An 11,733-nucleotide genomic window follows, 5' to 3' on the forward strand; every position below is an offset into this window, starting at 1 on the left:
AGACTGTGTTGTTAGGCACCAATTACTTTAAACTGGTTATATTTTTCTATTGAACTAAAACTTCTGTCATTACCTAGAGAGCCTCTTGATCTCTGGAAAAGGGTTTTTGCCTCAAAATCTAGTAACAGAGTTATGCTCCTTTCTTTCACTTGGATGTATCTGTCATGTCTTTTCCCATCCTGTGCTTTGAACCTTTTGATCCTTGAGTTTTAGATGTGTCTCTCGGAAAAGAGCATTTAACTAGATCCTTTAAATTCCATCTGGCAATCTTTGCTTTTTAACGGAGGCATTTAATCTGTGTTCATGTAAATGTAATCACTGAACTATTTTACTTCTGTATCTTATTTCGTGTTTTATAACCATCCCATATTCACTGTCTTTCTTCCTCCCCACCCCCACGTTTGTTTTTTTTTTTTTTTGGCTTTTGATCCTTTTTTTATTTCTCTCTACTACTTAGAAAGTTATATATCTAATTCTCTTCTAGAACCCGTGCTAGAGTGTTCACAAGCTTAACCTTCTCATTTAATTAATTGGTTTACCCTCCTTCTTTGCATTACTCGGACCTTAGAACATTTTAACCCTCTTACTCCTCCCAGTTTATATGCTATTTTTGCCTTGTATTTTCTTTCTATCCTTTTACCCACAAAAGTTTATTATCATTGTTTTATACAGTCAATGTTTTTTACATTTGCTCATATATTTGCCACTTTCCTGTCTCACCGTGCTATCTTACATTTCCTCCTTTTTAACTTGGATTACTTTCCTCTGCTTAAGACAAGCCCTTAATATTTCCTTTAACCACAATCTGTTTTTCCTTCCCTTAAATTTTTTTGCTTTCACTTTTTTTTTGAGAAAGGGTCTCGCTCTGTCATCCATGGAGTACAGTGGCGTGATCATAGCTCACTGCAATCTCCAACTCCTGGGCTCAAGTGATCGTCCTGCCTCAGCCTCCAAGAGTGCTAGGATTACAGGCATGAGCCACCATACCTGGCCTACTTTCACTCTTACTTTTGAAAGATATCTTCATTGTATATACAGTTTTAGGTTGATGGTTATTTTCTCTCAGCATATTAAAGATATTGTTCTACTATTATCTAGCTTCAGTCAAGAAGTCAATTTAATTGTCATTCCTTTGTAAGTAATCTATCTATTCTGAAGTTTTATTAAGCTGTATCTGGGTGTATATTTCCTTTTTTCTTTTTTAAATCCTACTTGGGTTTTTTGGGATTCCTGAATCTGAAGATTGGAGCCTCATCAATTCTGAAAATTACTCTTCATCTTTTTCTCTCACTGGATTGTATAATGGATAAATGACTGGTCTGTCTTCTAGTTTTCTAATTCTTTCTTCAGCTGTGTTAATCTTCTGTTAGACCACCCATGGAGGTTTACAAAAACTTTCAGTTATAATATTTTTCATTTCTAGGCATTTTAGTTGCATCTTTTCCCAAATCTCCCTGATAACCTTATAGTTTTTGTTCTTAACTACTATGAGCTGAATTGTGTATATCCTCAAAATTCATATGTTGAAGTCCTAACATCACAACATGACTGCATTTGGAGATAGAGTCTTTAAAGAAGTTATCAAGGTTAAAAAAGGTCATTAGGGTGGCTCTGATACAATATAACTGGTCTTCCTACAAGCAAGGGTATTAGGACACAAACACACACAGAGGAAAGACATGTGAAGGCAGAGAGAAAAGACAGCCATTTACAAGCCAAGGAGAGAGACCTCAGAAGAAGCCAACCCTGCCAACACCTTGATCTTGGGTTTTCAGCCTCCAGAGCTGTAAGAAAATAAATTTCTATTGTTTAAGCTATCCAGTGGTACTTTGTTATGGCAGCCCTAGCAAACTAATACAGATCTCTCTATTTTTTTTTTTTTCCTTTAAACATAATTCAGAATACTTGTTATATATCCTTTGGCTGATGATCCAGTATCTGAAAACCTTCTGGAAGCTGAATCTGTTTGTTCTTCCAGCTGTGTTATGCTTACGGAGCCTGGTATCTTTGTGGGTTTTGTGATCTGTGCTGGAGAGCTCGTAGGTTTTGAAAGTTCTGTCAATGGGAATTCTTTGAAACAAATCTGAAAGGATTTGCTTTTCTTAGTGCCGTGAGCCTAGGGCCACTTCCAACCCAGCAGCCTCCTACGTTAATTCTCAGCTTGAGTTTTTTCAGACTACCCAGGTAGGGTGACTTGAAGTTGGAAAGTTGTTCAATGGCCTTGTGTTTATGACTAATCAAGGCGAATACTTTGTTCCCTTACCCGAGCACTAAGGTTGGAGAAAGGCAATTTTCCTTGATGTCCAGGGTAGTAGCGATGGGGGTTAGTAGTAGTAGTTATGGGGGAGGAGTGAGCATATATCTAACTCATGCTCACACTGAAGATATAACCCATTAGAGTCCAGTTTTCTGTGTGAAGATCTACTGTTAGAATCTGTACTTTGTGAAGTCCCTAGGGTTTTTCTCTTGTGGCCTGGCCACTGGAGTTTGACAAATGTCCTCAGGATCAAAGTCAGATTTAGTGTTTCAAAGATAGTGCGAGAAGAAGGGGTAAGACATTTAACCCAGATTCTCTGTCAATGCTTGAGAAAGGACAGGCTGGCTTACCTTGGGAAACCTTTAATGTTGCTTTTCTCTCTACCTGCTACCTTCCTGATTAGCTAGATAAAGCTTCCCTTTTAAAAGAGCTAGGTCTAGGAAGGAAGCATTGTCTGGAAGTTGGTTCTAGATGCCCCGGTGACTTATGTAGAAAAAATCCCTTATCCTTCCCATGGCTGTCCTGGGCCTGAACTCCCACACCTCCATGTGCACGGGGTGTTTTAGAGACCATGTATTCCTACTATCATCTCTCTGATCGCTCTGTCTCCATTTCCTACACACTTCTTTGAAAAAAAAAAAAATAGAAGAGCCATCTGCCTTCAAGATATCCTGGCTCCACTCTCCTTTGTCAGAAAGTGCTAGAAATAGAAGCCAAATTCAAGTACCCTACATCACCCAAAGCTGCATGGAGACAGGGCCAGGGTTCTTGCCTCTGCATCCCTGAGGAGAGCCTGCCAACCCTCATTTCAGGAGTGTGTTTTATTTCTAAAGCCTGAGCCCGGCTATGAAGTGGATCTCTGGCCAGGAGGCATTTTGAAGCATCATAACATGAGGCAGGTGGTCGAAAAGGGTGTACAGACTCACCTGGCACTGCCTTTGGCTTCCCTGAATGCAGAGTTGGCCTCACTCTCCAAGCTGCTCTCTGGAAACCCCGTAGCGTGCAAGACAAGGTGATAAAAGGCCATAAACCTTGGTGAGTTAGTGGGCCTCAAGCGAAAATCTGGCTGAGGGATATTCTACTCCATCTGATTATTTTCCAGTTTTATATGAAGCCTCCAATGTGATTTCTGATTCATTCTTGATTCTCTTTCTTTGGAGTTCGTCTTGTCCAGGGAAGCCATAGAAACTGCATGACCCAAAGACTGAGGGCTCCTCCCAGTCGGGGTCTCTGCTGACCTTAGCAATTTTGCAGGTGGAAAAAAAAAAAAGAGAGTCTAGACTGTGGCTTATTGACACGTCTATTAACCTTCTGCACTGGCCAATGTTGCCAGTCCTCCTTAGACAGCCTTAGGCCATAACAAGAGAAGCTAAACACATTTTCAAATTCAGATCAGGTCTGCGAAGGGCTGGGGTGTCTGGGCGTTCTCCTTAGACAAGAGCGGAAGGCCGCCCTCGCTCTGTTTCCAGCCTGCCCAAGCCCATGTTTTCACCAGGATAAATCTGGCTCCGTAAACTCTCCTTGCCTGATGGAAGGTGAAAGGCATAAAGGCTGAATAGTATTTAGGAGATGAAAGATCAGTTCAGGCTTAGGAAAATGTTTTTTTTTTTTGTTTGTTTGTTTTGTTTTTTTTTTTTTTTTTGAGACAGAGTCTCACTCTGTTGCCCAGGCTAGAGTGAGTGCCGTGGCATCAGCCTAGCTCACAGCAACCTCAAACTCCTGAGCTCAAGCGATCCTTCTGTCTCAGCCTCCCGAGTAGCTGGGACTACAGACATGCACCACCATGCCCGGCTAATTTTTTTTTTCTATATATATTTTTAGCTGTCCATATAATTTCTTTCTATTTTTAGTAGAGATGGGGTCTCGCTCTTGCTCAGGCTGGTCTCGAACTCCTGAGCTCAAACGATCCACCCGCCTCGGCCTCCCAGAGCGCTAGGATTACAGGCGTGAGCCACCACGCCCGGCCAGGAAAATGTTTACACTGAAAGAATTTGTTTCTATCGGTGAAAGTGGTCACTTGGAAACCAAAGTTCAGTTCAGCTAAGCTGCAGTTTGATATGAGTTGCATGGGTCTAACACACTTTGCTCTTCAAAAAATGAACCACTGACACATCCAATAACAGATGATGGGATAAAACGCTGTCACTTTCCCTTCTGAAACATACAGAAAATCATATCTACAGCCCTCAAACCATTCTGAGGAATGTTTGCATCTGATGGTGTGAGAGTAGCAACAGCAAGAAATACCAAGAGTCAGACCAGTGCTTGACACTCCGTAACTAGGGACCAAATGAATGAATGAAACATGAACTCTCTAGATCTAAAGCAGGATGTTAACATCTCTGAAAGTTAGTCAAAGGATTCTATGAAACCCAACCAGATGTGCTAGACGTAGAATGATTAAATTTAAATTCCTGGAGAGGAAACAGGAGGAAAAAAACCATTTCTCTAGTGATATTCTAAAGTTTATCGTTTTAGAATAGCAGGGTGTGTGCAGATATCATGGGAAGAAACTCTAGGACGGCCTCCCCATGTGTTCTAGGACTCTCCTTTCCCAGCCCCGCTCGCTGCAAAAGAGAGGAAAGCCAAAAACTTAAAGTAGGGAGGTCTTCAGAGCAGAGAACTCAGCACATTTGTGCAGAAAACCTAGACAATAATAATTATGAATAAATCTGAAAGCTATGCTTCATACCTTAAGGACATGATTAAAGCAATGCTTAGAAGAAAATTATCAGGCTTGAGCACTTAGCACCAATAAATAAAAATAATCTAAATAATGTGTTAATTATTCAACTCAGGAAGTTTGTAAAAGAACACAAGATAATTATAAAAAGTAAAAGGAAGAAACAGATGATGGTGAGAGTTGAAATGACTAAATTAAAAAATGAACATTTGGCAGACAAATAAGTGGATCCAAGTCCTGGTACTTTTAAATAAAAGAGATAAACCATTAATATCTTAAAAAGTGAGTGGCAAAATACAAATGCATAACATTAGAAAGGAGAATGAGAAATGACACAAAAATGGAGAACATTTTTTCTAAAGACTATGCAAATAAATGTGAAAACCTAAGGAATTATCATACATGAAGTTGAGAAATTGACTAAATACCAGACCCAGGTGTTAATAATTTCACAGATAAAATTTTAAATTTTTAAGAAATAGACCATTCCAATGCTTTTAACACCTTTCTAAAGAAAAGCAACACTTCCAATGTTTTTTTAATAAAGCCAGCATAGTGCCAATACCAAAACTCAACAGTGATGCCATAGCATGTGCACACAGAACTCACAAAAACAGCAAAACAGTTTTACTAAGTCTAGTGCAAAAATCTTTAGAATATATTGATACTTTAGTTAGGTTCATTATTATTACCATTACTATTATTTTGTAACTGACACACAGTCTAACAGCTCCTTGACCAAAGAGGAAAAAGTAGCTCTATTACAAAAGAAAAATGATTAAAATATTTCAACAATACAAACGGGCACGATGAGAAAACTGAGTTTTGATCACAGTCTTTGGATCAAGCTGAGAGTTGGAACCACCATGTAAAACAGAATTAAGTCAGAATCAAGTCTGGGCGAGGTGGCTCAGGCCTGTAATCCCAGCACTTTGGGAGGCCGAAGTGGAAGGATGGCTTGAGGCCAGGAGTTCAAGACCATCTTGGGCAATGTAGTAAGACCCCCATCTCTACAAAAAATAGAAAAAAAATGATCCAGGCGTGGTAGTGCAAGCCTCAGTCCCAGGAGGCTGAGGCAGGAGGATTGCTTGAGCTCAGGAGTTCGAGGCAGCAGTGAGCTATGACTGCACTGCAGCTTGGGTGACAGAGTGAGACCTTGTCTCTAAATTAAAAAAAAAAAAAAGTGAAAATCAGGAGATGGACTGCAGGTAATTGAGTTGTCCAAGTCAGAGAAAAGCTAGGACCAGAAATTGCTCATAGACATTGGCTCTACTTTCTCCAATCACATGTGAGTTTCTTTTTGTGAAAATGAATGTTCTGTTTTGGCAAGTTGTTTCAAAATGATGACATGAGTCTGTGAATGACATTCCACTTTCTGTCCAAAATTCCGTCAGGCTCCAAAGACAGCCCTTGAGCGGGCTGGCCAGGGAGAGGAGAGAGGAGGGAGGAGGATACAAGGTGCCAGGAGGGGAGAGGGGGCGAGGAGAGGGGACGAGGAGAGGGGGCGAGGAGGTTATGCTCTTTAGAAAAATAAAAATGGAGATTGTGAAGGAAAGTGAAGACAGCAGTGAAGAAAAGGGCCCTGACACCCCTGGAGTGGAACAGATTAGTGACATCGGTCATAAGAAACCCAGTCATGCCTGCTCGTGGCTGGCGAGCCCTATACCAGGGAGAGATTAGCGCTGAAGTCATTAAAAAGTCTCCATGCTCTGCTTAATCCTCTTGGGCAAACAGGCCGTTCTCCCCAGGCGTGGGAGAGAGGCTCGTGCTGATTCTGGACACACCAGTGGGCTTTGGAAATTAGACCTGGTGTCCGCCATGATGGGGATGAAGTGTGTGAGTCGCTTTGTGAGGTGTGGAGACCCAATCTGCTGATGGTGTATAAGTCTTCCATTCAATTTCAGCCAAGTTCCAAGTGATGTAGGAAGAAAAAAAAAATCTTCAGGATAGGTAGTAAGTGTGGCTTCATAAGAGCCAGGAAAGAACAACAGCTGGAACTGTAACCCACAACTCTGACTCTCGCAGGCTGACCAGGCCCCTGAGGGTACATGGAGGAGAAGTGGTTCTAGTTCATGACTTCTGGGTTTTGAGATTGAAACTGGCCTTTTGAAGGAAATAGGCCAGAAGCTAGAGATGCCCAGAGACCGTCCCTGTGCCCTGATCTTTCCAGAAGGATTCTTGTCTCCTCTCGATGAGCCACAACCGGCTGGGTTGTCAAATTTCAGAGAATGGGTTGAGAGTCAGTCTGGACCCGAGACAAGAATTGCAGTTAATAGAATACATTAAGATCTTCCTCCGAGTAATTTCTTTCCTAACCGGCTGTGAAAAGAAGAGACAGAGGTCAGCATTTAATTGGGTTGGGATCTCAAAGGCTCTGAGATGAGTTGATTTCTTTTATAAGGGTGGGCTCACTTGTAACTAAGGGGAATTTATTATCCAAATTATATAAGATCTGTGTTTTGGATTTGCCACCAGAGAAGGTATAAAACAGTGCCACCTGTCAGAAATACAGTGCTTCCGAGGGAGTTTTAAATTTTTGAGTAGCCACATTAAAAAAAGTAAAAGAAAAACAGAAGAAACCAATCTTAATAATATATTTCACTTAGCCAGAATATCATTATGCTAATAGGTAATTAATATAAGAGCCTACTAAGGAGATGTTTTACATTATTTTTTTTTTCCATGTTAAATCTTCAAAATTCAGCACATCTCAATTCAGAGTAGCCCCTTTTGAAGGGCTTAATAGCTATGTGGGGCTGGAGGCTACTGCATAAGACAATGGCGTATTGGACACAAAGGATTGTGTCACACGATCCCTGCCCTCTGGGAGCTTATAAACTTGCACGGTTCTCCTGTATTCAGTGAAGTGGAGAGACCTACCTCTCCCACTGGAGACTCTAGGGTTTGCTGCTAACGACAAGCACGGGGCGCGTTTGACACAGCTCCCTCCTCTTCCCAGGTCTGGTTAACTAACGACTCTGCCACCCAACCAAACCCATCAATGAACCCCTGGCAGCTTGACAAAACAGAAATCACAAAACCTGTTGGACCAACTCAAATTCACATACCTCCTCTTACAGGATTTGAAAGGTCTCCATTGCGCAGAGCTTTAGAGGCAGGGAGAGAGGGAAGGAAACACTCCAGGTAACCTCTGCAGTGGTTTAACATAAGAGCACACGTGAACACTTTCATCACGATCTCGTTCAGACGCACCACTCTGGCCACTCCTGGAGGGAGGTTTGGCGACACCACCAAGGTGTAGGGGTGTAACTTTTAGAAGGGCCTTGGCCCTTTAAATGCAGCCAGCCTCCCCTGAGCCTGAGCCTGGCTGCAGCTGGCACACCGGAGCTGGGGCGTCACTAGCTGTAATGCCAGGTCTATGCAGTCAGCCAGGGCCGGCTGCCCCTTCATCCTCCAGACCCGCTGGGCCCAGGCTCTAATCTCGAACTCAGCACCACAGCGTTTTGTATCCACTTCTAGATCCCTTCATATGCTCTTCTCTGATCACTAACCTTAGCTTCTTACTTCTATCTCTGCATGCCTTCCAGACTCTCAAGTGTGGGGAGGATTCCTGTCTGCCACAAGGACCCCGGGGGCCGTCCCTAGCCAGGCTCATCCAGGCCTTCCCTGCCCTCTGCTCCCCTCTCCCTAGCAGTAAGGAGACATTTCGGTGCAGTGAGGTCTGGGGCTAATCCTGCCCCCCAGGTCCCGGGAAGCCCCCCTTGGAAGAGCCAAGTGTGGCTCTCGCAGTCCCGGCCTCAGCCCAGGCCTCCCTTCCTGAGCCATCCTTCTCCACTTCCAGCTCTCACATCCTCTTCGCAAGTTTCCCCAGGCTGGTTGCCTCCTTCCGCGTCCATAATGTGCCGGTGTCAGAATGCTCAACTCCTGTATCTGCAAATTCTCGAAATTCAGTTCCTAAAAACTAGTGCTGTCAACTTTCATTATTCCTTTCTTTCAAGAAATATTAATATTGCACAAATCTATGCAACGCGAGAGATTTTCTTTCTGTGGGAGCTGGATACTGTATCAGATCGCTGAGTGATGACTTCCTTTGCAATCTATGCCCTGATGCCAACACAGGAATGGGGACAAATGCTCCCCAGGAGAGCTTCGACTATTACTCAAATGCCCTGTTCTTGCTAATTTCCCTGTTCTCTAATAGCAAAAGCTCCACTGCTTTTGAATGCAAAGGTTCTGCCTGCACTGAGATCTGTAGCATAAGGATTGTACATACCCATTCCCTTGGGAAGTAGTCCTATGGTCAGCCTTCTGCTGTGATTCGGAGCAAGTGGTTTCTGCATATTTGGTTCAGGTTGCTCACGTGTTAGTAAAACAAAATGGAGGGAGGCATGAAAATGTCACTTGACAGATCTCGTCATCAGCCCTTTGAGTGCCAACAAAGACTAACCCTAGGGCAGAAAGCAAGTGCAGATGCCAAACCAGACTTCTACCCAGCTAAGTCAGTTGTTAGCAGGCATTAGAAGAGCTCTTCTGATCGCGCGCACCGTGGACTGTCTTTACCATAACCTGGGGTGCATTTTGTTGTGGGGTCCTGTTGGAGGTTAAGGGACCGAGAGAGACTAACATGGACGCAGGAATGAAAGGGACCGTTCAGACATACTGGTGGGTGAGTGTTCTATTAGGATTTCCTGAGCATAAATATTAATCTGGGAGGAGGGTGAAAAGTTCTACTGTTGCCTGCATTCCATAAAAATCCACTGGTTTTGGCTCCACTTTTTGCTCAGCATCAACTAAACAAACTTTTAAAAAATGGAAACCCTGAGACTTCCATTGTTGTGAGTCAGAGCACGGACGCCGAAGTGTCCCCGCTGCCCACTAGGGGGAGACTGTGAACGCGGCACCAGGACCGCAGCCCGGAGGGGCTGTGATCCGAGACCGAACTGGAACGAATTTGGTTTTGTGCGTGTGTATCTTCTACCTAGACACGCACCTCTCGTCTGTATGTTGGCTTCGATAGGATTTTGTGGTTAGATTTCATTTTGGTGCCATCAGAGTGGATGTGACAGCTCCCATTTTGTCATCTAAAAACTTGAACGCGTTCTCGACAGCACAGGGCATTTGGTGTTTCTCTTTCTACTGTCAAATCGTGCCCGTCATGTTCCCTTCTTTGAGTCCCCGAGCCGAGCCCCGCATAAAGCCTAACGAGCTTCTTCCCCGTGAGCGTGGCTGGCTCAGGTCCGTCTCACGAGCCCGCTGTCCCTCAGGGCTGGGTGCAAACCGTGCCCTGCAAATTCAGTGTGGCTGGCGCTGCTTGGCAGATGCCAGATCTGCTATGCACTTTGATCTCCTCCTTATGAAACAGAGTTAAGAAGAAATGGGGTCATCCTTGCTTTTTGAATAATTTTTTTTTCTGGCTGAGAAAACAGTGAGTAAAATGTTTTTGTGTCTAGAGCAGCAGAAATGCTCTATTCCGGTGGGGGCAGGTGCTGAGAAGTCGTGGAAAGCGTGTCACTCCGGAGTCAGGGGCTGTGTTTGCAGGACATACCACAGTGGCTGGCACGTACTAGGTGTTCCACGCACTCCTCTTCCCCTTTGGTCCAGAATCTTCTTTGTCCTCTGATCGCTATTAAAGACAATCTCTCTCTAATTTTTTCCCCTCATATTATTTAACAGCCTGTTTTCCTGATCAGTGTGAGATAATAAAACCTCAGTACAGAGAAATGGGAGGTGGAGAAATAGAGAAGAGAAAGCCATCTTTTAGGAACAGAGAATGCAATGTCATTATGATCAAAATGGATTAAAAGTGCTTCCCAAACCAGGTGGCCGACAATTTGCTGTCCCTGCCAAGCCCCAACTGCATTTCTGCCTGTCCACGACTCATTGCTGGACCCCAGGGGTTCCTTCATCCACTCTTGCTTGATTTAGGATTTTTTTAATACCTATTATTTGTACATAGGTATGAGATATGTGTGATATTTTGTTACATGCATAAAATGTGCAATGACCAAGTCAGGCTATTTGGGGTATCCATCACCTCGAGCATTTACCACTTCAATGTGTTGGGAACATTTCAAGTTCTCTCTTCTAGCTATGTTGAAATATACAACACCTTGTTAATGACAGTCACTCTACTCTGCTGTCAAACATGAGATCTTGTTCCTTCTAACTTCATCCCTCCCACACCCACGTCTTTCCCACCCTCTGGTGTCTATCTTTCTGCTCTCTGCCTCCGTGAGGTCAACTTCTCTTAGCTCCTACATGTGAGTGCGTGTATGTGATAAAAACATGGAATGCTTCACGAATTGGCGTGCCATCCTTGCATGGGGGGGGGAGGGGCATGCTAATCTGCTCTGTCTCATTTCAGTGTTAGTATGTGTGTGGCCAAAGTGAACACTGATTTAGGATCTTTGACCTGATCCCCAAAAGACAGATGTTGTAGTGCTTTGGCAGATGATATTAAATCGAGGCTCTACTTCCATAGAACTAAATTATAATTGTACACATTCCTTTAGAAGATCCCAGGATTTGATTAATAATTCCATGAGCGTCTACATTCAAGATTTCTCCATTCTTGGTGGTCTGGTTTACTGGTACCTGCTGCAAAATCCCAACAAGAAGATAGATTTCAGTTAGAGATTAATTTCACTCTGCCTTCTTGGCTTCCCAGTTGGTATAAGACTTGCATTCCAATGGTAACGCACTGCTGAGTGTGGTTAGGCCATAGAGCTATATTACCTCAATTCAGCTACATTTTGGATAAGTAGGCTTTTGTGGGCTGGCCTGGGAACTTTGCCATTATGTATAATTTTGTAGCTGTGGGATATGAGGCCCA

At 43.3% G+C, this 11,733-nt stretch overlaps 1 pseudogene; it reads right to left on the minus strand.

Annotated features, from left to right (window-relative positions):
• Positions 1–11,180: 11,180 nt before the first annotated feature.
• On the minus strand, positions 11,181–11,295 carry LOC138393849 (U6 spliceosomal RNA; annotated as a pseudogene).
• Positions 11,296–11,733: the final 438 nt, after the last annotated feature.

Source organism: Eulemur rufifrons, chromosome 12 (assembly GCF_041146395.1).
Source record: "Eulemur rufifrons isolate Redbay chromosome 12, OSU_ERuf_1, whole genome shotgun sequence".
Lineage (NCBI taxonomy): Eukaryota > Metazoa > Chordata > Mammalia > Primates > Lemuridae > Eulemur > Eulemur rufifrons.